Source organism: Cynocephalus volans, chromosome 9, assembly GCF_027409185.1.
Source record: "Cynocephalus volans isolate mCynVol1 chromosome 9, mCynVol1.pri, whole genome shotgun sequence".
In the NCBI taxonomy this organism is placed as follows: domain Eukaryota; kingdom Metazoa; phylum Chordata; class Mammalia; order Dermoptera; family Cynocephalidae; genus Cynocephalus; species Cynocephalus volans.
In genome coordinates this window covers 144335500-144363268 of record NC_084468.1, presented here as the reverse complement: position 1 = coordinate 144363268, position 27769 = coordinate 144335500, and positions in this window count along the sequence as shown.

The window sequence follows — 27769 nt, the reverse complement described above, 5'->3', positions numbered from 1 at the left end:
GAACAGTATCCCATAGGAAAAAGGTATGTTTTTCTGAAAATGGTCCCAAAGTCAACTGGATGGATTCAGATACAGAAATCTCTTGAACTTGACTTGAAACCCCCACCACAGAAATGACCTTTATACTGTGAGGGATTTGTTGGTTTATTAAAGTGGAGTTTTTGGTAGATAGAGTGGCTCCAACATCCACCAGTGTAAAGCTACACGACTACGCCAGTTGTCGGGCTCTTTTACCTGCCCGTAATCCTGCACCGACTGGGCCAATTGTCGAGCTAGGGCTGGGTCTGGAGCTCACAGACCCCCTCAGGCCTGTTCACAGACTGAGTCACAAACTCTTCACATGTCAGACTCGGTCACCAGACCCCACACATGCCAGGCTGGGTCAGACCCCTCACATGCAGGTCTATTGAGCTAGGTAACCAGCAAACAGGTTCTTGGAAGCCAGAGGCTGGAAAAGCATTGGTGCAGCTGTGGCAGCCATCTGAGGCAGTAAACTCCAGCCAAGATGGCAGCACTGGGCAGGTGCACTAACTCCACCCACACACAACCTGCCCACAAAGAATGCTGCACCACCCCCAACCTGCCCCGAGGCGAGTGGACCTGATTAAATTATTCTATTTCTCAACAACCAGTATTGTACAAGTTTCCCCATTCACTTCAACCCTTGTTTCTCCATGTTTATTTAAGGGTATTATGAGGAGCAATTCACTGGAGAATCTCTTGGAGCCTCCTCAGTGTTGATTATCATCAGGAAGGCTAAAATATCTTTGGTTGCTACTAGTGGGAAAATAGTTTGGTCTAAAGGGAGGAGACTTACTGGCAGACTAATGTAAAAGGGAACAATCATGTTTCCAGTATCCTGGCTATTTGCAAAAAAGGCAGACATCTCAGGGAAAAGAATTTCTCTTTCTAAGACCTCTTGCTTGTGGTTTAAAATAAGCACAAGAAGGTCACTTTGGGCTTGGTCCCTGTAACGTTTATAGTTGGAGAGACATAAGCTCGTTAGCTTTTTGGGTTTTGTCTTGCTCTAGAACCCTGTAGAAATATTCAACTAAGGCCATCAATTCAGTCATATCTGTAACTACCCATCCCAGTTTCTGCTTTTTAATCCAACTACTAAGTTCAGGACGAAGTCCATTTATAAAAAGCACGGTTAGTGCTGTAACAGTCCCTGTAGGGAATATTCTTTGCTCTATTTTGAGCCCAGAATGTTTCACAAACAGTGTTTTTAAGCAAGTTATGTAATCTGAAACTGTTTCATCTTTTTTGTTTGCAAGATTGTATGATGGACCATTTTTTTGTGCAAAAAAATTTAGACATTGAAATTAAAAGGTTCTCAGCAATATTCTAAGTCTCTTTTGGCTCTTCTACTGAGGCTGTGGAGCGGTCTTTAATGTCCTTCTCAGGTTTGTCTCATCTTGCTGCTACCATCCATTTTCAAGCTTCGCCAGGCACCAATATTATGTGAATAAGTTGGGAAAGGTCAGGGATTCCTGGATCATAAGCCCTATCAGGATTCTAAATTCTTCATTAAGTTTTTGAGGATTTTCCCTTGGGTTAGGGAAATATTTTGCAATGGTCTTAAAGTTGAGTTTTAGACCATGGGGTTAAAGGTGGTTATAGCAGGTAGGTCAGGATAATCAGAAGGTCTTACTTTATAAGACATCTGTCTATCCTCTTCTTTTTCATTATCCTTAGTTTGAAAGGGCAATTTAGCAAAAATGTGAGTGGATTCACAGTATTTAGGTAGAGATGGATAAAGAGAAGGAACGGTTGAGGTTAGTTCAGTCAAAGCACAGTCCTCTTTTGTCTTGTCTTTAGTCTGTTGCTTAAGCTTTTTATTTCTTTTTTCAAAGAATCTTTACGAAGGCAATTTTTGATTTATTTAGTCTACTATATGCCTCTGCATACTAATTAAATAATATATTCCATTGCTTTTGTGGAGTTTTTGATTCCATTTTTTCTGATATACCTTGCAAATACACAATTTTATCCAAATTAAAACTCCCCTATAGTGGCTATCTTAAATCCAAGCTATCTCCAGTAAATTTAACTCATTTTTCTAAAAATGCACAAGTGCTGGGCCCATAATTTTTATAAATAAAGTTAGCCAGAATCCCATAAGGTGGAGTCCCAGACTCTTTGGATTGAAATAAACCCATTATCTAAAAGATGCCTACTCAAGGTCTGATACCTCTAACAGAATCCATTCCAGTTAAATTATCTAATCCAATCTGATTCTGGACCCAGCCCAGTCTAAATATTGCTGAACTAAACTTGGGAAGCTCAGAACACAATATTCCTAGAGCTCTGAATCAGAGAGAAAACTCACCCACCACCTCCAGTTAGAAACAAGAGAGCAGTGAGCATAATTTGTTCCAAGGATACTTCATCTGATCAACTGATGTTCCTGAGGGGTCACTAGAGTTTCATATTGGATCCTGCTTCTCTGACACCAATCTGTTAAAAAAAAATACATTAAGACAAATTGAGTTTAACAGACTTGAATTTGAGCAAGAAAGAAAGAAAAAAAAAAAAAATGATTTGTGAATCCGGCAGTACCTAGAGTCAGCACAAATTAAGAGGGCATGCCAAAAACGAAAACACATGGAAAAGGGAAGTGAGGTACAGAACTGCTGAGTGCCTGCAATTGGCTGTGATTCAGCTACTGTCACAGAAGCACACTCCTAAGTTAGGTTTTCCATTTGCGCATGTGCTCACATGCTAAGTTAGATAGTGTTACACAAGAGCTCAAGTGAGTATAGAGGCTTTCAGAGGCCAAAATTTTCATTTTAATTTAATAATAGTTTTTCTATTTTTGATACTTTTTTTTTTGTCTGTTGTCTTTTAGTCTTTGTCCGTGAATTTGTATAGCTATTTGAGTATATTTAGGACAGTTGTTTCAATGTCCTTTCTAATAATTTCAAAGCCTGTACTTCCTCAGGAATAGACTCTGTTAATTTATTTGTGGATGAACCACACTTTCCTGTTTTTCTGCATGCTTTCTATGCTTCAAAATCTTGTTAAAAAATGAATGTTTTAAATAATATAATGTGGTAACTTTTGAAATCAGATCATTCTCCCACTTCAAGGTTTGTTTTTGCAGTTTGCCGTGTTTTAGTTGTTTGTTTAATGACATTTCTAAAGTACTTTTGTAAAGCATATATTGTTTGTCATTCATGGTCTCTGAAGTCTTTGTTCTGTAATCAGCTAGTGTTTTAACAAAATTTTCCCAGGGTTACCATGGGAATAAGGACTGCTGTCTTCAAGACTATGGCCATGCCAGTGAGAGGGAAGGGTAAGGACAAGAGAAAATGCCAAAAAGCTTTCCTGCTCTTTTTAAGTTGACTTTTTCTTGTTTCAACATTTACTTGGCTGTTGTTAACTTTCGACTATTTTCCAGACATATGGCAAAGTTGACATATATGATAACTTTCATTTTCAGTTTTTGTTCAATTTTTCAGTGTATCTGTGGATGGACAGGCTCTTAGAGTCACTCTTCTGCCTATTCACGGATGCCATTCTTTCTCCTTTCTTTTTTGAATCTTTCTTGTTTTCATTTCTCTGCTTACATAATAAATCCGTTATTGCATTTTGTCTTCTTTTCCTATTGGAGCTATTATCATGTTAACTACTGTTATTTTGAATTACCTATTTGGCAGTTACTACATGTTTTTGATATCTGAGTCTTGTTCTGATTCTTGCTTTGTCTCTGCAGACATTTTTGGTTTTTTTTTTTTTTTCTTTTTCTTTTTCTTGCATTTACAGTGACTTGTACTTTTTTGCTGAAAGCTGGCCATGTTGAATTGTGTAATAGGGACTGAGATAAATAAGCCATTAGTGTGAGAATTTAAGCTAATCAGGCTGGGAATTGGTCTATTTTCAATGTTTGCTATAACAATGGGTGCCAGAGACTTAAAATTCCTCCGTTGTCCTTGTTTTCTTCTCTCCTCTTGGCTCTTGGATTCCTCCTTGTATCCGTCTCAGAGAGTCTGTATTTTGCAGCTCTTTCAGCTGCAATCCACTGTTACTACACAAGATGCTTGTTGAAGTGGTGGTAGGTTGTAGGGCTGGGGAATATTCAATGATCTTCTGAAGAAGTTTTAATAATTTATCAGACCTGTTTATCAGGGCTGCAGCCTTCACAAGTTTCTTTCTCTCCTCCAGGGGCATCTTTTTCTCCCCGGCCTCTTATTTCTTCCTTAGTTATAGTGTTCCTAGTCTATTTCTCCAAAGTTCTTTTTCTAAACCCTAAATTTTTCCCCCCTCTTAGGTGAAATAGAAAGACCATAGTGTACAGGATCAGGGCATAATTCCCTTCTTTCATTTTCAATATGGCTTTAGAAATTCCCTTGGTGAATTCCTTCACCCTGGATGCAAGCCCTGTTATAGGGGAAGAATCTGGAAGGGTATCAGGATGTCGACACTTCTTCTCTCCCTGCCATGGCAATAAAGGAATTGTTCTTTGATCTCTCTCAGGAGAACTTGGTTGGTTAATGGATGAGACTGGGGTCCCAAGTGTGACCGTGGCCCTGGAGTTTCTCGCTCTCTCCTATCCTGCACTTAGCATACAGAAATTGGTCGAAATAATCTTTTAAATATTCCTACCAGTTTCTGGAGTCCAGTGGCTTTCGTTGCAGTTAAACAAATCATGAAAACTTTTTCTTTCTGGATGTGGCTCTCTCTCAGGATTTCGGGGTGGTAGTTTGCCCCTGTAGCTTCAATTCTCTGATGGCTCTGAAAAAAGTTATTGATGTTTATTTCATCCATTTTTTTTTTCTTCTTCTAAGGACAGGAATGACAGCTTCCAAGCTGTACAGGATAAAGCTAGAAATGGAAGTCAATTTTTAAGTATTTTCAAATGTGCCTTTCAGTTTTTTAGTGTGATCTTGGAATTATTTTCCTTTCTAAAAAATGAATGTGACTTTAAATCCTTATTTTTCAATTCAGGCAAAAATAACATGACTGGATCTATTTTTCTATAGTTAAATTGGATCACATTTCTTTCTGCATATACCTCTCTGAAAAAGGTATTCATTTATTTTTTGTAACAATAGTATTTATATTTATACTATATAATATTTATTTGATATGATATGACATGATATTTAAATAAAGCAAACTTTATTTTTGTATTATTTGAAAATTTGTTACAGACTAAATAAGAAGAGACTATATTTCACTGCTAAACAAAACATTTGTTTAGATTAGTAATGAGGTGCACATTACTCAATACTGAATAGTTTAGACTTAAACCATTCACTTTTTGAGGCATTGTTGGGAAAATGGAACAATTTGGTCAAGCTCGCCTCACCTCGGAGCCGGTTTAGGGGCAGTTCTGTAAACACTGTAAGTGGAGTGAGCAGCGCCAGCACAGCCCCCTTTGGCTGGTGTTTTACAGCCTCCGGTGCCTGCCCTGTGCCGCCATGTTTTTCAAGACCTGCAGCTTCCAAGGACCATGTGGCCGGTTATCTTGCTATCGACCTGAGTGAGGGGTCTGGTGACCCAGCCTGGCATGTGAAGGGTTTGTGACCCAGTCTGTGAATGTGCTTGAGGGGTCTGGGAGCTCCAGACCCAACCCTAGCTCAACCATCGGCCCAGTCAGTGCAAGATCACCAGCAGGTAAAAGAGCCACAACAACTAGCATGGCCGCATAGCTTTACAATTGGCGTCACGATCAGGATTAAGAGCTAGACAATTGGTGCTGTGAGCAGAATTCAAGACATTAGCCTCGCAGGAGCAAGACGGGCATGTAGCTATAATATTTACAGAAATCTTCCATCAATCCTATCCAAATCAAATTGAATCATTTTACACACTTCTTAATTTAAATATAATGATATATACAAGAAAAAAAATTAAACTCTGCTTGACCACAAAGTTAGTTGGATCACTAAAACAGTGAGGTAAGCTTAAATTTAAATCTAATACAATGAAATAATTTATTCAAATTTAGGACTCACTATGTATAAGGACTAATTGGTGATAAAGACAAAATCCAGAATGTAAATTTTCAGAAAGCACAATGATGCTTATCAAATGACAGGCATTTTTGTCACTAACATTTGTTAGAGCATAAGTAATTCAGATGCAAATATGCCAACAAGAATTGTCACATGAAGAATTCCCATATGAAACACTTCCTCGTAAAATTCATAACTGAGAATCATATAAACTTATTGCGTTCTCTCCTGGTCCAAGCAACCCCATAGAATGATCTACCATCATCATTTTTCTATAAAATGCTGCTCCACACTTTGAGGAACCAATACATTCCAAAATGAAAATACTTCGTGCATTAGTAGATACAATTCGTGCGTTTAGCATACAATTTATCTCTCAACACTTACTTTGAGAATAACAGCAAAATCTGATATAACTCTTCATTAACACTTTGCCTATTAGACTCTAAACTCTAAACACAGTGAGCAAAAATTTCAGCAATATATACTTTACAGTTCCAACAATGCTACTCACAATACTTACTGATTTTGTTTCTTCTGAGAAATCTTTAGGTTATTCTCCAAAATGTGTTTAATAATAATGGGCATACCAAAAGTGTATTTGTTACTTCAGGCAGTACTAATTTTTTAGAACTACTACAGAAATGAGGAGTTTATACTTTATTAAAGTTTATAAAACTTTTGGCTTAAACACCATATACAAATTTTAAAAAGTTATTTTTCTCATTTTAGTTAGGTTCTGAGAAGGGAAGAAAAAGTGAAAATTAGAAGAGTGAGGTGAGAAGAAAATTGAGTTTTATTGAAGATGACAAATAAAGGCAGTTAGAAGAAATAGAGAATGATTTATACAAAGGATTTCAATAGCTTAAATACTAATTATTTTGCACTGTAATATTGCTGAGAAAAGTTAAAACCTGATTACAATTCTAGGGAAATTTATCTTCTAGTTTATTTTCTCATGAGTTAGCTAGAGTAAATCTGAGAAGCCTGTTCTATGTTGTGGGCTGGATGTTTTTAACTTCTGATCCTCAGGTTAACATATTTGCCTATTTATACTTGTGGTTGAATTTTGAAAGTCATAGACTAGTGTTTGCTTTATTATTTTGTTAAGATATACATTTACATTTTTATGTAATTTTTTGCTATAGGATATATTTCAAAATTTAAAGTAGATTAAAGCCATGAAATTGCAAAGTCTAGCCCAGCCAGCTCTTATATTTCATTATAGTTTGTTCTGTCCAACATAGTATTTATATATGAAAACAAACTGAAATCACAAAGGTAAAACGACCACATTTCCAAGTTCTTGACACCAATTTTTAAAAATCACTTTTAAACTATAATTGAGAGTATTAAGTAGTATTTTGTCACCCTTTTACTGGAAATCTTATTGAAGTAGTGAAGGAAAGATATTAGTCCATGGACTACCAATGATGCTACCAGGCTGTTCCACATGGGGACAAGAAAGCACAACACCTATACTACCATACTAGTCAGCCATTGGCTATAGGGCAGCATTCCACCCTCCTAAAGAAGGGATATAGAGTAAACTCTCAGACATCTCTAAGTAACACGGCTTCCATTTGCTGTCAGAACCTCTGGAAAATGGTGAAGCTGTGAATCCTCAGCAGTTAATGTTCACATCAGCTGGGAGATTGGTGCACCAGCTAGCAAACAGACAAATGCCATCTGGTTGGGGCATCAGGAGGGTCTACCACAGTCTTCCCCTTACACTGATTAGATCTGTCTATACCTCACATTAAGTTCATTCCTTCCTAGCCCTGATTTTCCCAGATTCTGGTTAATCAAAATTTCTAGTGAGGAAACTATAACCGGATGGAGTAAACTTATGTGCAACCTGAAAAATAAGTGTCCCATGCTTTTAAGGTGCAATCTGGAAGTTGGTGTCACAGCTGAGACTTTAAGAAGCCATTCTACCTTATAACAGACTGACAGTTTCTGAAGGTGCAATAGGTGGTAAGACCAGTGGATCCCGTGATCATTTGCCTAAGGCCATCCTTTCTTTCCTGTAAACTAAACCTATTGCTTTGAGATGATATTATATGAGATCCCATGTCTGTAGATTAGACATTCCATAATTATACCTGAATAAAGCTGTGGGAAGGAAATGACAAACCTGTAAGTGGAATATGTGTCAATCTCAGGCAGCATGAATCATTGACCTTTCCAGGGTCGGACAGTTAATTAATTGCCACTAAGCTGATTGGTGTCCTTGAAAGATGGTACCACAACATTGGCTGTTGCTTTAAGTTCAGTCATTCATCATGAGCAATTGGCAGATCAGTTTTAGTCAAAGGAAACCCTTTGTGTTAGGTCTGTGTATAACTTTCCTATCTGCCATGCTGTTCATTCCATATATAAGTTTATTCTATGAGTACTGGAGAGTAGAACTTGTTAAGGATAGGACTTGCCTGACATCTACTTGCTGAGTTATTTTATCCACTTAGTTGTTGAGTGACTCTTCTGTAATTCTTGCTTTCTAGTTGACACTACATGATAAAGTTTTTCACACTTTCTTATCTCTCTCATAGGCCTGGTCACATTTCTCTTCCCTAGCTATTCTTGTCTCCAATCTTTCAATCTCACTCTCTCCAGAACCATGACCAACTAGCTCTGTACCAAGCTAACCTATATGTAAATAAATTTTGTGTACTTTCCTCCTCTGAAAGCTCCATGAAGACTGTAAGTGCGAGCTGAAGAAGTAGTCTTGGTGTATGTACCAGTAGTACTTGTAACCCATAATCATGTAAGTTTGATCCTGGATGAAACACATTGATCCAGACCCATCATACATTACAATTTGTTGAGTGTAACAGCACCCAACTCATGATGAGAAGTTAAGACCACATGGTCACTTCACATCTTATTGGCAAAAACTCAGTCTCTACCCAGACCTACCTAATACCGTGTCAGAACCTGCATTTCAAATGGCATATAATTTTCTTCTTCCATTGTCATGGCCTTCCTTCTATGATTACATGTTGCAAATCTCATATGGTCTAAGCAGGAGGATAGCTTGTATGTGGCCTTGACCTGCTGAAGTTCTCCCTCTTGCTCTGGGCTCCTCATGAAACTAGCAACATTTCTGTCAACCAATCAATGGGTGGGAGTAGTATTTCTGAATGCAGAATATGCAACTTCCAAAGCCCAAAGATATCTACAAAACATTGTACTTTTTAAAAAAGTGCTAGGTGATTCAAGGATCAATAAATTATCCTTCATTTTGGAGAAGATGTCCCAGCATTATTCAGACAACTGGAGTCTGAAAACTTCACTGATGTGGCTAGTCTCTCAATCTTTTTATGGTTTGTCTATAATATTGTGGAGCACATTATCCTACTAAGATATCCAGAGACATAGCCACATCTTGCTCATTAGGTCCATTTAACATGGTATTATCAATACGGTGGACCTCTATTATGCTTTACAGAATGTTCTGTTGATCCAGATCTCTAACTATATTGTAAAAGAGTAAGAAAGAATTGACATAGTTCTTGGGCAAGAGTGTGAATTACTACTGCTTCTGTTACATGTGATATAATTTACTTCCGATTCTCCAATCTGATGAGTATTAAAAATAGCACATTTTTCATATTAATAGCTATATGCCAATCAATATAAATCAATCATTGAACAAAAGTAAACAAGTAGGAATCTCACTTGCACTTGTTCTGAAGATTCCATTATATTTTATCCACAGAGTCTGAAAACTTCACTGATGTGGCTTAGTCTCTAAATCTTTTTATGGTTTGTACAGAGTCTGTACGATTGATTTATTTGAGGAGTGAATTAAATATGACATGATGGAGACTACAATCCCTGAGGTCCATAAATTTTTGAAGGTCACACCAATTCCTCCTTCCCCTGGGTATAATAGTTTTATTATACATATTTTTTCTGGGGCTAAGGAGAGAAAGTTTTAAGGGATTCTATTTGGCCTTTCCTACTACAATAGCTCTTACTCTCAAAGTCAAGAGACTAGTGTGAATGTTCTGCCAACTTCTACACATGTCTAGTTTGATTCTACTCCTAGCAAGAGAGTCACAGTGGTGCTTTGGTCCCCAGGTATTAGTATCACCTTAAATTATGTGTCAAGAGATCTCATAAAATCTATGTATTCCTTCTTCCCTGTGTATTGATGCTTGAATAAATGACCATCAGTACCCTTGGGAAAGGACTCAAGTAAGCACAACTATATACACTTGCCAAAATGTTGTAGGGTGCTTCTTCTTAGAACCTGGCCTCTATTTCAACCAAAGAATCCGGGCCAGAGAACTGCCTTGTGTTTATAAATGATCAGAGTTGTGACTTTTCATTTCAATGGTAGACTTCAATCTTCTGTTTGTCTTTTTTTTCTTTTTTTCTTTGGTCACCACGAAAATATTTTATTAAGTAACTCCTGTCTGTAGATGGTGACACGCTTTCAAATCTACACTCCAGAAAGCCTTGGAGAAATAAGTCAATCTTAGAAGCTTAATTTTCTGGAGAACTATGGTTTTGTTCCATTACACATTAAAACTTTATTTTAAAAATCACTTTATTTGGAAGTTATACTAAAATGGATTGCACCCCTTCCTCTTTTTAACTTAGTTTGTTTATCCTAATTTAAACTTTTTTCATTGTTTTGATTTTTTTTGGAAATGAGCTTTTTAAGTATGGTATACAATTTGATGAATTTGACAAGTACGTATATACAGTCCTGTAACCAGCACCATAATCATGGAGTTCCCAGTTACCTCTTTAGCGTTAATTCCCTCCTTCACCCACGCAAGTGCTGATTAGCATTTTGTTATTGTAATTTTGCTTTTTCAAGAATTTTACATAAATGTTACCAAATAACATTTCTTTAGTTTTGCTTCTTTTATTTTTCAAAAAGTCTTTTGAAGTTTATGTTGTATGTATCACACACTTGCTTCCCAAATGCTGATCTATTTGAAGCTAAGCTCTTGTGATCCTAAAGTCGGTGCCTTTTTTATTGCAGTAGTGATAGCATTTCTATGGTGGAGTTCTAGAAGTCACATATTATATATCTGGAGGCCAATTCTGAGCTATCCTGGGAGTTATTTCCAGAGGCCTCAATCTCCTAATTCCCTGTATCGAACACATTTCTGTTTAACATGTCAATGCTTCCTATCCATGTAAATAAACCTCGGCTGGTGTAATTATTATGCTCTTTCCCTTTGAAATATGAGAACTTTATTGGTGGAGAAACAAACCACTATAAATTTATCTGTAACACAATCCACTGGATTTGATGCCAAAGGAAATTTCAGGTCGAAGTGTGTCCAGATTTTCTTTAACATTTAAAACTCAGATAAGATTAGATAAGATAAGGAAGGCCATTATGAAACATTTGTCATAATGTTCCTCTGTAGAGTTCTTGGTTTTTGGTTTTTACTGCTAATGCACTAATCAATTTTACTGTGCTTACAATGTTACTTTTGTAATTATTCTTGGTATCTGTAAATATTAATATGTAGTCTTAATAGTTCTAATCACACAAAAAGCTTTTAATGTCTGTAATGCAGTTGCATTTTTGAGACACCATTTAATTTCCTGAGCTACTATTAAGGTTCCTGCCTGTATGTGAGGAAATTCAGTTGCTTTGCATCTCTTCTACAATGAGTTTTTTAATTAACTTACCAGTTGATTGGATTTCTTTTAGGTTGCATTATCTGATTCTAAAATTGTGTTGATTGTTTTTCAGATGTTTTATCTATTCTTTAAGTTCTTCTGTTTTACCAAAAATTATTCATGTATCCTGTTGTTTTTCCTCTCAGTTTGTTGTTGTTGTGATTACATTTATAACCTAAATGATAAATTTGAAATGTTTGATTATTTTAGTAATCTTAGTCTATTTTTTGTTTTTTTCTATTTCAGATTTAACGCATGCCATGTATGTGGAGCCAACAGCATGGCAGTTTATGGGTTGCTGCTTCATTTAAATGTCATTAAAATAAGGTTAGCAATTGGAATATTAATCACATTTATCTTTCTTAAATATACTTAAAATGCCTTTTTAGAAAAATTTATGTACATTAGTCTTGTCCATTTTTTCCATTACCCGAAATAATCACTACACTGAATATTACATTTCTTGTCCTCTTGCTTTTTCTCTCTGTAATAAACATTACATGATGTATATACCACAGTTTAAGTATATAATTTAGATATTCCCTGAAGCATTATGTATATAAAATACTTTGTTTTGCTGATTTTCTACCTTTACAGTAATTGAATTACACAGAATATAACATTTTGTGAATTGTTTTTAATTTTTAAGGCATTATGTTACTGATATGTACCATTGTTCTCTCATATTCTCTGATGTGAAATATTCAATTATATGGCCAAACCACAAATTATTTTTATAATCTTTTGTTGATAGATTTAGTTGTTTACAGGTTTGTATTGCCAAAAAAATTCTTTATGAAGTTTTCTATATGTGTCCTTTCACACATTTGAGCAACCGATTCTCTAGGAACCATCCTAGAAATGGAATTTCCGGGTTATATAATATACACATTTTCAATAATATAAATAAATTTCAAATACAATTTCCAAGGTGATTGTACCAATATACTATTGTTATGGAAAAAGCTGCCAAGGAAACACAGACACTCGGAGCAACGGAGGAGTCAGATGATTTATTATGCCGGCAGTCCCAGGCGAGCTCCTGTTCCAAATACCTGGGCGCCAAGTGCAGGGAGAGCTGGGATTATATACCTTTCTTGAGCAGGCATGCAAGAAAATATAGGCTCTGTCTGTATCCAGGCAGAGTTACCCAAGCTGGGCGCTTTATAATTTGGGTGAGGGGTCTTGTTACAATGGCAGGAAATGTGGTTAGGGGCTTTCTGGGAACCAAGCCTGCCAGCGTCTCACACATGACAGGCTGTAACCACAGAGTCACTGCAGAACTTCTCACCCACACAGGGAGAGCTGACAGCCTGGCAAACTGCAAAGTCACAGAATTTAAAAATGCATTTAGCTGTTAACCCCTAACAAACCCTTAGATATTTCTTACAAGCAAGCACATTCTAGCTGTAAATTTAAAACAAGGGGACAGGGATAAGAAACCGTCCTCTTCACTATACTGCTATCAGTCAACATAGTTCTAGTTACTCCATATCTTCACAAACATTCGATACTGTTAATATTATTAGTAAATGGTGATTTGGTGTTTGTCTTACTCTGCTATTCTGTAAATGATCATGAGATTTATCATCTTTTTATGTGGTTATTGGTCATTTTCATTTTCTCCCCTCTGATATGTCTGTTCACAATTTTTGCCCACTTTTATATTACAGTGCTTATCTTTTTATTAGTGGTCTATAAGTTATCTGTGTATATTCTGGATATCAATAGTTAATTATATACTACAAATGTCTTTTCTCCATTTGTGTGTGTTGTCTCACCCTTTCCTAAGCTGTTTTCTGAAATCAGAAAATTTTAATTTCAATGTAATTAAAACTATCAACATTTTTATCATCACGTTGCAACTTTGTTAAAAAATCCCAAGGTGACAAAGACATTTTCTTATATTTTGGTTTACAGGATGGAATGTTTTACTTTCATGTTTAAATATTTAATTTATCTGGGAATTGACTTGGGGGCATATTATGAAATATAAAAACAAGTTATTTTGTTTTTAGTGTGGATAACCAGTTCATTACTATTTATGTAATTTGCAGTAGAATTTCTGTCACTGAGATATTTCTGGGTATGTGGTTTTGTTTCTCTACTCCTTATTTTCGTCTATTAGTTGTTTAAAGAATGTTGCTATAACAACACCACATTGTATAAAACATAGCTTAATAATAATAGTACAATTATAAAACAAATACAAACAGTAATAGTTACTTAGCACTATTTGCTTTACTCTTATTTTCTTTTTAATCTTCATAAGAAACCTATTAAAAATAACTAAGCAGTTGCTAGCCAGTATGACATTTATATGCAAATTAGAAAAATCTTATTCTCTGGGCAGATACAGGCTTGAGGGTATAAGCAAAGGGTGAATTTCACAGCGAAAACATGAGTGATTTCTTGGGTTGAAGAAGTTAGTTCGAGCATTTAGGAGTTTCTGTAACATCTCAGACCTTTTTGACTGTATTAGTCCATGTTGGTGTACACATGTTAGAAAATCCTTTAATGAGAACTGCCATTGGTAAACACTCTCAGACTATGTGTATTTAAAACTATGTTAATTTTCTTAATTCTTTAAAGATAATCTCACTAATTTATAATTATCATTTGACATTTATAATCTTTCTGCTGAAATTCTTCAGGATGTGTGTGTGTGTGTGTGTGTGTGTGTGTGTGTGTGTGTGTGTGTTTGAAAACGACTTAGTCATGTAATTCCAGGTTGATAGCTATATCGTGTCAAGACTTTGAAAATTTTGTTCTGAAGCACAGACTTCATGAATACAACCCCAAAAGCACGGGCAACCAAAGGAAAAATAAACAAATGGGATTATATCAAACTAAAAAGCTTCTGCACAGCAAAAGAAACAATTAAAAGAGTTAAAAGACAACCAACAGAGTGGGAGAAAATATTTGCAAAATATACATCTGACAAAGGATTAATATCCAGAATATATAAGGAACTCAAACAACTTTACAAGAAGAAAACAAGCAACCCAATTAAAAAATGGGCAAAAGAGCTAAGTAGGCATTTCTCTAAGGAAGATATCCAAATGGCCAACAGACATATGAAAAAATGCTCAACATCACTCAGCATCCGGGAAATGCAAATCAAAACCACATTGAGATACCATCTAACCCCAGTTAGGATGGCTAAAATCCAAAAGACTATGAACGATAAATGCTGGCGAGGCTGCGGAGAAAAAGGAACTCTCATACATTGTTGGTGGGAATGCAAAATGGTGCAGCCTCTATGGAAAATGGTATGGAGGTTCCTTAAACAATTGCAAATAGATCTACCATACGACCCAGCCATCCCACTGTTGGGAATATACCCAGAGGAATGGAAATCATCAAGTCGAAGGTATACCTGTTCCCCAATGTTCATCGCAGCACGCTTTACAATAGCCAAGAGTTGGAACCAGCCCAAATGCCCATCATCAGATGAGTGGATACGGAAAATGTGGTACATCTACACAATGGAATACTACTCAGCTATAAAAACGAATGAAATACTGCCATTTGCAACAACATGGATGGACCTTGAGAGAATTATATTAAGTGAAACAAGTCAGGCACAGAAAGAGAAATACCACATGTTCTCACTTATTGGAGGGAGCTAAAAATTAATATATAAATTCACACACACACATACACACACACACACACACACACAAACCGGGGGGGGGGGGAGAAGGTATAACAACCACAATTATTTGAAGTTGATACAACAAGCAAACAGAAAGGACATTGTTGGGGGGGAGGGGGGGAGGGAGAAGGGAGGGAGGTTTTGGTGATGGGGAGCAATAATCAGCCACAATGTATATCGACAAAATAAAATTAAAAAAAAAAAAAAAGAAAAAGGAAAATTTTGTTCTATGGTCTTTGGGTTTCAGTTATTGCTATTGAAAGTTCTGTTTTGGGTTCAATTGTTTTTCCCTTTTAGGTCAACTGACTTTCCTTTTGTCTAATTTTAAGTCTTATCTTATGTCACTAGTCTTCTGCATTTGTAACTCGATATATCTAGGTATAGCTTTTTTTGTTATCCTGCATAGTATTTATAGTTATTCTTGTAACTATTTTTCTTTTTACTACATTTTTAGTAATTTTAAAACCAGTTCGTATTAGGTTGGACATAGTATCTAGGAATCGTAAAAGCTTTCCAGTGAGGATTTTCTTTTGACCTGGAGTGACAGGCCTGCTGTTAAATCAGGACAGCTCGTTCTGCTGTATTTTTACACTCTCAGGTTTTAGTCCCCATGCTTGGCTTTACATTGTTGCCCTCCCGTTCCTATTCCCATTGCTCGCATAAAATTTATCTAAAATAAACCTCTGCTTACTGTTTCCTTACTGATCACTTTTCATTCATATAAATTTCTGTAAAAATATTTTGCTGTTAGAATTTTCCTTCATTTTATACAATCACTATAATAAAATAAAATGTTATGATTCATTATGAGTAACATGGAGGAAGGGCCCTTCAGATTATCTAGTTAGTAAACCATGATGATATGAATAGAGACATTAAAACATTTCTCAAATTTTTAAAACTAAATTGTTATGAACTTATGTGTGTTCCTCCAAAGTTCATATGTTGAAGTCCTAACTACCAGTGTGACTACTTGTATTTGCAGATAGGGCCTTGAAAGAGGCAATTAGGATTAAATGAGGTAATAAAGATGACTGTAATCCAATAAGAGGGATTTCCTTATAAGAAGTAGACACACCAGGGATGTACATGCACAGAGAAAAGCACAGGAGAGGACACAGTGAGGAGGTCGCTGTCTGCAAGACCTTAACTAAATGGAAAATTCGAAGTTTGGTGTGTCATTGTTTTCAACACCTGTAAGTGACTCCATTCTAGTTTTTGCAACTAGTGTAATGTGTAATGTCAAACGATTTCTTTTACTTGGTAGCTAATTTGCTTTTACTCCTGACACTTTTAGAATGTTTATTTTTTTTTAGTATTTAAAATTTCATGAATAAAATTCAATGTAGAATTCTGTTTGGTCCTTTGTGATACTAGAGGTTCTACATCATCCTCTCACTCTCAGAAATTTCTCAGTAATTATTTCTAAAAAATAGTATTGCCTTATCACTTTGTACTTCTATTACATTTGTAAGAGTTGTGAATTATACTTCCAACGTTTGTGTCCCTTTCATGTTTCTTCTAAAATTTATTTTTTCTCTTTCTGACACCTTTGGGAGAATTACTCCACCCAATCTTGCAGGTCAATAGTTTATCCCTCTCTTGTTTTCATTCTGGAACTTAGCCCATCTGTTGAATTCTTTAACTCAATATATATATTTATAAATAACATCCCATTTATATTTTATGATTTCTTGTGCCTTCTTCCAATATCTTCTTCCTGCTCCTTATATCTCTTTGTAGATATTGAATATGTTCATTTAAAATTGTTTATTTTGTATGTCAATTCTGCCTCATCTGCTCTAGCTTCTCTTTCTGTTTCAGCGGCAGCACACCAAATATTTATTTTATTTTCCTGTGAGTTCTTATATTTTGGGAGCTATATTCATAGTAGCTGATGATGTGCACCATGAAGAAGCAGCTAAAGCCAGATGCTAGCTTGTGTTTTGCTCGATGAGTTCGGGGTAGAGATGAACAGTGTACTGGAGGAGAACCTATGGTACTGCGTTGTGTTCCTCTGCTGTTGCCCTTAGTCAGAATCACCTAACCCTCAGGATGCAGGCAAATGAGGGAGGACTATAAACTGAAGGATTGGGAAGGTTTGTCCACGTTAGTCCTGGATACTGCCTCTGTATTAACCTGTGATCCCAGCAGCATTGGGTGGGCCACTAATTTTCCGCCTTTCTATGGCTACAGAGCATCCAGGGCATTACAGAGATGAGATAATGACACATTTAAATATTCTTTTGTTTTTGTGCCCAGATCTGTTTTACTCAGGCTAATATTTTCCTTTCAGTTTGGTAACCCAAAACCATTTTACAGAGTTTTCTTATAACTTTTATGTTAATGTGACGGGAACTTCAATCTATTTCTGGTTTCTGGACTGTCCCCAAGATTGGATTGAGAGGAGGGAGCCGGTACCCCAAGCCAATTTGTCATCTTCAAAGGAATATGAAGTGCTCCAGAAAAATAATTTCACACAGATACCTAGTATTGAAAATGCTATTCATTAAATAATGTTTTTATAATTCTTTTATTTTCTGTTTCACAAATCTGAAAGACTATGTAATTTTGTATTTCATCTTATTTTAAAGACCACAATCTTTTAATTTTATTTCCTATCTTCCATTTTTGTTTATTTATTTATTCTTTTATGGTTAGGACTTGTGAAATGTCAACTTGGCTAGGCTATGGCAACCTAGTTGTTTGGTAAAACACTAGTCTGTGTTGCTGGGATGTTGCTGTGAAAGTATTTTGTAGATGTGACTAACATCTACAATCAATTGACTTTAAGTAAAAAAGATTACTCTTGAAAATATGGGTGGGTCTCATCCAGTCACTTGATGTCTTCAGAGCAAAATCTGAGGTTTCCCAGAGGAAGAATTCTGCCTCAAAACTGTAATATAGAAGTCCTGCCCGGATTTCCGGCTTGTCAGTTGCCTTATGAATTTCAAAATCAAAATTGCAGCATCAACTGTTGCCTGAGCTTCCAGCCTGCTAGCCTTCCCTACAGATTTCATATTTGCCAGCTTTCATATACATTCCCATATACCATCAGTTCTGTTTCTCTAGAGAACTCTCTGATGATACAGGACTCTATATTATGAGATGACTTGAAACTATAGTCACAAATCTCCTTTAATTTCTCAGCTTTCCATTTAATATTTGTTGTAACTATCAAAGAATACAGTAACAGACAAATGTGACTTAGTAGAGGATCACACAGAAATAAATGTGACTTAGTAGAGGATCTCAAAACTTTTTCTTTCAGTTATTTACAGAACAATAAAGAAGAGGATTTTTGTGGTTGTCCTTTTTAACAACAAAAGTAAACTTAATTGAGAATAATAGGGAGAGAACAACTTCGGGAGGATAGGTTAAGTACTCGCTCATTCTCCATACAATTTGACTTTGTTGTCTACCATTTTGCAGAAAATGCTTTTTTTCTTTTCAAATGTTGTTTAGTTCACTGTCATTTCCATGCCTTCATTTCTGCATCTCACAACATTTACAAAGCTTTATTGTTCCTCTTGCTTCCCCTCCTTTAGCTTTTATTACATGACACAGGTTATCATCACATGGTCTTGTACCTAACACCTCGTTCTTTCACTTCTCCTCAATCCACTTTTCACCACTTAAATGTGAGTCTTTCTCTACCTCTGGATCCTCAGCCCTTTGTCTTTCTTCCAGTTTTTTTTTTTTTTTTTTTTTGGTCAGAGATTTAATGTTTCTAATTCCACTAATTTTCTGTGTTGCTAAGTTTTCACAATCATATGCTGTTTTTAGATACAGAAATATAAAAAGCAGTTGCATTTGACAAGAGCGAATACTGTTGGTGTATTCTTGAAAAAGCAGCAACCACGGCACTATTAACTAAGGCAGCCAGTGGCTAGCAAAAAAGGAAAGTTTGGGGCAGACTTAAAGTAGGTCCAATATAAATGGGATAATAACAGAATTATAAGTTTAAAAAAGGATGGGAATTTTCACAAAAGGCTATTCATTACTTGTACTATATATATATATATATATATATATATATACGTATATATATATATATATACGTATATATATATATATACGTATATATATATATATTTATTTATTTGTTTGTTTATTTATTTATTTATATTAAAACACCATACTCTCTAGGAAGGGAGGGAAATTGATACTCAGAAAACATAAAGATATTTTATTTTTTGAATTAGCAGCTATAGAATCTGCCTTCAGGGAAAAGAAATAATTCACATATTTCTACAATACTAAATTTAATGTACTTCTCATAACTTTAATTTAAAATAATTATTAGACATAAAACTCAGTATGTGGGAAAATAATCCTATGAATGCTTTAAAAAGTGGAAGTTATGTATTTTTTAGAATGAAGCAATCAATAAGAATAATATTAAGCAGAGTATGTCCACAGAAAAGCAGATGAGATTCAATTTAAAATAATGTAAATGAAGTATGTTATGTGGGGGAAAAGCAACATATATTTCTCTAGTGCTTCAAGGAATACAGAAATATTCATGATAAAAAATACAATGATTTAATTGTGGGGAAAAATTCAGATGAATCTTTGAAAGCAGGAGTGTCAGTCCAAGTTGAATTGTGTGGGTGTGTATGTGTAATTTATATGTATACATATTTTAATTTATAATTTATATGTATATATATTATAGTGACTGAAGACTACTTGAATAATTCATGTGTAGTAGAACTTATTTCTTTTTGGTAATTCTTCATGCACCATGAAAGCAGCATAGTATTACTGAATTGTCTCTAGTACAAAATGTGCTATTTTAATAGCATGACACAATAAAATAGCTATTTTATTTCAAGGCCTTATGCATCTGATTTGATAGTACATTCTAAATTAAACAGATAACAAATTTTTTCTTACTTGCTTCCAATATAAAAAGAAGCCAGAAAATTTGCATATGAAATATATTAACTGTCATGAAATACTTATCTTCATAGCCAGTTTCAGTAGACAGTATTTATTCAATCACACAGTCAGAATTCGAATGGAAATTTAGTGACAATTTTATTTAAGAACATTGTCATCCTAGTTCTGGAAAAACAATCAGGACACTATTTCTGCCACAGAGATTTAGGAAGCTCAAAGCTGCCAGTTATACAAATTAATTCCAAACAACAACTCAGACATCATTCAAGGACACTATGCTGGTAAACATTTTCTTCTACTGTGACCATCTTTATAATTGGGCATTTAAAACACAGAAGTTATATTTTCAACCCATTTAACATCAGGAAGAAGATAATAAAACTCAGGAGTGATTATTCTGATGAAAGCATTAAAATTGTTATAGATTTTGATAGAGAAATGTCTTTCCCCCATGGTGCACTTTATTTTTTTTGTTGCTTTATTTCTCTTCCAAATGTCTTGGTTAGCAGTAATGACGCACAATATTGGTGATACATTATTACTGTATGATAAGTGAAAATGCTGTAGAATTTGGGGTTTGTAATCATTCAACAAAGAATGTTTATTTCTTTTCCCTGAATTAATTCAGAACTACATGAGAGATTGATTGAGAATTAAGATTAATTAAGATGTAAACTTTACCTTTATTATTAACAAAGCTGATTGAAGAATATAACTTTTATGTGAGAATAGAACTTGCTACTACTTATTCCAGACTTGAGTTTACAAACTAACAGAGTGGTACAGCTATAAAAATCACAGAATTTTCTTGCAGGAATAGTCCCAAGTAACTTGTGGTCAGGACTGCTCCCTAAAATGAAAACATTGAGTTCCTTTCTCACTTTTTCCAAACTTACTCTATTAGCTTTCTATTTCTGCGTAAAAATCACCACAGATTTAGCAACTTAAATCAACAACCATGTATTATCTCATATGTAGGTAAGAAGCCCAGGCATGGTTTATCTGGTCCTGTGCTCAGGACATTCTGCAATGTAGATGTTGGCCAGAGCTGAAGTTCAGAATCCTCTTCCAAGATCATGTAAATATTGGCAGAGTTTATTTTCTTGAACACATTTTCTAGAACACATGGCAGATTGTTTCTTCAAGACCAGAAATATAATCTGTCTCTGATTTCACCAAAAACCTAAACAATTTTTTAAGGGCTCCTCTATTAAGGTCAGGCTAATCCAGAATGTTCTCCCTTTTGAGTTACTCAAGGTTAAACTGATTAGAAACTTCACTTACATCTGCAAAAATCCCTTTACTTTGCCATATAATGTAACATCATCATGGGAATAAATTTCATCATCTTCATATATTCTGCCTATAATCAAGAAAGGGTGATAATAGAATGTGTTAAAAACAGGGGACTAGAATCTTTAGAGCCATCTTAGAAATCTTCCTGCCACACTTACTGACCATAAAATTTTCTCTTTCCTGTAAGCAGAGAGTATAGGAAGAACAGAGAGGCCAAGAGTTTACCCTATTTTTTTTTTTTTACAACAAAATATTAGAGGAAGGGAAAGGTCAACATAAGTTAGAATTTTTGTTATATTTTATTTCAAACATTTTTCGAATCAAATATCACTAATGAAAACAAATATCAGCAGTATCGAGCATGGTTCAAAATTTCCAGAATTAATAAAGTCACAAAGACTATATAATAAATCATTTGTATAACTAAATCTCTAGGTCATATTTTAAAAATGACATCTACTCGTCTGCTGGGTATGCTGCCAAGAAATTCTTAAGGAATTTAGAATTCAGTATTTACAAAAGCTATAGAAACTTATTGGATTGTCTCCTACATAATTAGATATTTTTCTGTGGTCCTAAAAGTTATTCTGTACTCATGATGCATTCTAAGGTATAAGGAGAAATTGCAACTGAAAAAAATTAGCATGTTTTCTGTACTCTGAGCATCATAACTATACAGTAGTGTAGTTATCCCTTATTTACAGGTCTGTTTTCCACAGTTTCAGTTACCAGGCAGTCAACCGTGCTCCAAAAATAGGTGAGGAGAGTATAGTAAGATCTTTTGAGAGAGAGAGAAAAAGAGAGACCACATTCACATAAGTTTTATTACAGTATATTGTTCTAATTGTTCTACCTTATTATTAGTTATTGTTGTTAGTCTCTTACTGTGCCTAATTTAGAAATTAAACTTTATCATAGGTATGTATGTATAGGAAAAAAATAGTATATACAGAGTTCAGTGCTATCCATGGTTTCGGGCATTGACTGAGGGTGGGGGGAATACTGTAATTTAAATCTGAGTTTGGGGAAAAGCTCAACCATGAAGCTTTACTTTATGTAAAAATAACATATAGAGGAAAGTTTCACTTAGAAGGAATTTCTTTCAGAAGTCACCAAGAGTTACATGCAATCACTTTCATTAGAAGGATAATTAGCATCTGTCTGGGTTGGTGCTTAAGTGTATCCTTCTCAATGCTCTTTTTGGTCCTGTTATTTATGTTACATATGAGTACACACATGTTAAACAGAATATCTATCTATTATATACTTAGGTATACATACATAGATACATACCTTATTACAATACATCTTATTTTGACCTTTCCATATAAAATTTCATATACAGTCATGTACCACCTAGCTACCTTTAGGACCCCATATATGACAGTGGTCCCATGAGATTATAATGGAGCTGAAAATTTTCTATTACTTAGTGACATCACAGTGCAATTAATTTATGTTTTTGTAAATTAAGTGCAGCCTAAGTGTACAGTGTTTATAGTCTGTAGTAGTGTAGAGTAATGTCCTAGGCCTTCACATTCACTCTCCACTTACTCACTGACTCACCTAGAGCAATTTCCAGTTCTGTAAGCTCCATTCATGGTAAGTGCCCTATACTGGTGTACTATTTTAAATCTTTTATAATGTATTTTTACTGAACCTTTTCTTTGTTTAGATACACAAATATTTATAAACTGTCTTACAATTATGTACAGTATTTAGGACAGTAACATGCTGTACACGTTTGTAGCCTGGGTGCAACAGGTTATACCATACAGCCTAGGTATGTAGTAGGCTCTGCCACCTTGGATTGTGTAAGTACATTCTATGATGTTTGCATGAGGATGAAATCACCAAACAAAGCATTTCTCAGAATGTATCCCCATCATTAAGTGACACGAGACTGTATATGTATTTGTCTTAGTATCCATTCATTACCTTTTTATATGTTGATATTTAAATTTGATTTTCTTGAGGCATATAAAAATAGATCTATGGCTGAGGATGAAAGTGTCATAATGCCATTTTATGATTAAGATCATTGTAGCGTAATTTATTTTTCACTGATTATTCTTAAGCAAACGTGTTTTAAAGACTAAATGATAATGTTAATTTCATTTGGTTCATATGAACAAAGAGCAAGAAGCAGTTTCATCATGAATAATTTTATGTAATGTCAGTTAGTCCCCAGATAAAATCATTTGTAGAAATTAAAGAAAAAAAAGGAATAGTACAAAGTTTATAGCGTCTGCCAGTTGAGCTTTCTATTTCTTCCATACTTTGGAAGTTTATTGCGTCTATGTTGGGACATTCATGTTAATGTAACTATCACGAATTACTTTACACTTTAAGAATGTTACTCTTTTTAAAAATTGTGAATAAATATGAGTGTTTTAGAATATGTAACTAACATTTCTTTCATTAACGTGTAATAAATGTAGTGATCATCGTAAATAAATGTATTATTTTTAATGTGACCTATTTTCTTCCAGTACTTAATAAATGTTGAGGGTTTATATAACATAATCATTTATATGCTCATCTTATATGTTTCATCAAATTATATATATATGGTGAGCAAATTGTTATAAGAGCCATGATTCTGGAAAATACATTTACTATTCATGTTTAGACCATTTATTTTCTAAATGGATTTTTGATTATATAAAAAATTAATGGATAGTAGCTCTTGTGCTATCGTTACTAAACAGACAGACAAAAAATTCCTTATGCTATTGGATACACATTAGTATATTGGCTATTTTGAGATCTGTGAACAATTCAGCCACTTTTAAAATTTTCCACGTCTCTTTTTTTCTTTCTAACACATGCCATATGTGCTCAGAAATGTACATCCCTTCATCAAGTTGGAATTACTTATTATATCTTTTCAAAATGACCCTGTTCTTAAAAGTTTTTTCATGTAGATTAAAACTAAACAGTGAATTAAATCTAAATATTTCCCCACATTCATAGAGCTTTATGTTCATAAAGCTGAACTTAAAGCAAAGGGATATGCATTATACATTTAGACAAGGAATTTGAGAGCAAAACATACCCTCTGAAAGAAAGTTTGATCTCTCATCAGAATATAGATATGGCTATATGGATAGAATATTGGATGCAATGAACATAAACATAAAATATCATTGCTCTAAGAAGCCAACAGTCTTAAGTTTGGATGGGAAATTGTGGGAAACTAGACAGAAGCTTATACAAATACAAAAATTCGTAGTAATGTGAAATGGAGAATTCCCACTGTTTGTTGGAGTTATGGATGTAGAGAGGGAAAGATATCGTTGCTATGACAGAGAGTGTTCTTAGGGAAAGCTTTTCAGTAGACAAATGTTTTATCTAGGTCTGGGTTAAGCTTTTATTCTGTAGGGAAGATAAGGGCACTTCAAGCCTAGAAAATGGATGAGCAGAGGCAGAGATGTAAGAGTGAATCTTAAGTGCACGATAGAAAGTATCTGTAAATAAGGATAAAAAGATGAGTTGTGGTCAGGTTATAAGGACCTTGAATACAGACAAGGGGTTTTGACATCATGTAAGCCAAGATGAATCACTGAAAAATATATTACTCGGGGTTGGGTTTCAAGAAAATATAATATTCCTTAATAACGGTCCTTCGGAGTTCAGTTGCAGATGAGATAAACATATTGAGAGACCACTGTAAACCACTGGAATTAGAGGCTATTGTAATAGTCCAGGCAAGAAAGAATGATTCCTGAACCAGAGTCATAGCAATAGGAATAAAAAGGCAAAGGGCTGTCATTGATTAGTGACAAATTGCTTTTTACAGTGGGCCTATATTTTCCGTTTTTCTTAGAAATTTAAATTTACTTACATTAGAAAAGAAAAAAATATTAAGTTATCTACTGTGTAACAGACCATATACATCAAGTATGTTTATAATCTTTAAAAAATACTGCATCTAATCAGACACATTTTAAAGCTGAGGAATCCAAGGCCCAGAGATGGTAAATAACTTTCCCTAGACCAGGGTACGAGCTAGTAGGTAGTATATCCAGTCCTATTTCCTTTCACACTTTTTGCATACACATTCAGATAATTTCCTCAATGGTTACTTACATATTTCCATTAATGGAAAATGTTTTCCGTTTTTTAATGATAAAAAATGTCTTGAAAAAAACCTGTGCTTAAAAACAAGTCGCTTATTTTTACCACTTAGCCACCTACAGTCTTATGGATAAGTTCAATAACACTCACCAAAAACTAATTAGTGCAGATTGCTAACAGGTGGAACTTCTTCTGGAGGCCTGGGTGAGCATGTCATGACATAAGGCATAGATAGCACTTCTGAAATAATGAAACTCCCAATCCTAACACTGAAAATCGTTAATAAAAACTGGGCAATAAAGAGTTAAAAGGTATGAAACAAAATCTGACTGAAGAGAAAACAAGAATCAGGACAAGAGCAATCTCATAACTCAGAAAGACAACAGCCACACAGAGGAAGAGCACTGCTTTTAGAGAGCTGTGTCACTGCCCCGAATAGCGAATAACTGGCTAGTTTCACAGTCTTTTCTCTGGAAAATGAGAACACGTATCAATATGCTTCACTTCTGAAAAACAATCTTAAGAAAAGAGTGCTTAGATATCATGGTGTTCTTCTAGCTCTACTTATTTTTCTATAGAAAAAAGAAAAAAAAAATGTGTGTGAACGACAAGTGTACAGGCTTACAGCAATTATCCTGAGGGTTGTTTTCTGCCTAAAGTATTTACATTGTGTAAGATAGAAAAGGAAAAACAAAAAACCTTTTTTCAAAACTTTCTATTTCAAAAACCCTATTTCAGTGTTTTGACTTGTCTCTTGAACATGCTAAAATATGTGAAAATAGGTGACTGTTATGGGTGCACATATCTTTCTGTTTGGCTAATGGAAGATTAAGTTAGAAAAGATGTAATATTCCCTTTAAGGAGTGTAATTTGAAGGTGGATAATAACAGCAGACACAAAAAGCTCACTTTGCGCCAGCCACTGTTCTGAGCACTTCGTTTCACAATAATACAGATCCTATCAGGTGGTGCTATGGGTCAAATTCGTCCCCTAAAAGTTCATATATAGGAAACTCAGTCTCCATTGTAACAGTGTTAAGAGGGTGGGAAATCCAATTACAGTACTTGAAAGGTGAGGTCTTTAAGGTGATTAGATTGTGAGGACTCTGACCTAGTGAATGAATGATCCATTCATGGAGTAATGGGTTGATGGTTTATTGGATGGTCATAGCGCGGTTCTGTTGGCTTTATACAGCGAGCAAATGGGAAGGTTAGCTCTCTTGTTCAGCTCATTCTGGCCACGTGACATCCTTGGTCTCCATGTAGAGTCACCACCAAGAACAAGGCCCTCGCCAGATGTGTTCCCTACACGTTGGACTTCCCAGCCTCCAAAACTGATGCTTTGGGATAATTTGTGTATAAATTACCCAGTTTCAGGTATTCTGTTTTAAGCAACAGAAATAAACTAACACAGGTGGGTACTACTAATTCAAAGAAAACGAAGGAACAAAGAGGTTATGTGCCTTAATTTATGCAGTATGGAAATGACAGAATTGGTATGCAAACTCAGGCAGTTTGACACCAATGTCTATGACTACAATCACAATACTGTCTTTCCTTTCATGGAAAAGCAAAACGCTGGCAACCACATTAGTTATTAATAGAAGGCTGAAACTCCAAAATACTCAAATTTTCTGTTTCCAATTTTACTAAAACAGAATTATCAAAATGGTTCACTATATGTCTTAGTTTAAGGGAAAAAAGTCATAGGCACAAAACTGATCTGTTCTAATTTTTTTCCTATTAAAATGTAGCCTGTATGTTTATTGTGAGTATTCAAACCCAATTTATTACAGTACCTGTGATTATTTATTCTGTAGATGCTTTAATTTTCTAGCATTTTAAAAATTATTAGAAAATGCTTACAAAAATATATTTGTTTTCAAATTAAATACACACACACACACACACACACACACACACACACACACACACACACACACACACACACACACACACATATATTTTTTTTTTTTTTTTTTCCTGTCTGAGGCTTTGGGATAATTGTTGGAAAGCCCTGGGGAGACAGAGGCTTGGTCATAGAATCATAGACTTTGACACTTGATTGGAAGTTGGTTCTTTCCTAATCTGTTCTCTTTTTTCCAGATAAAGTCAGGCCTGCAAGTTAATAAATAGCACCACCATCTGCTTCATCAAAACAAGTACTGGGAACTTACCTGAATTGCTCATATGTGCTGTTGTGAATTCTGTCA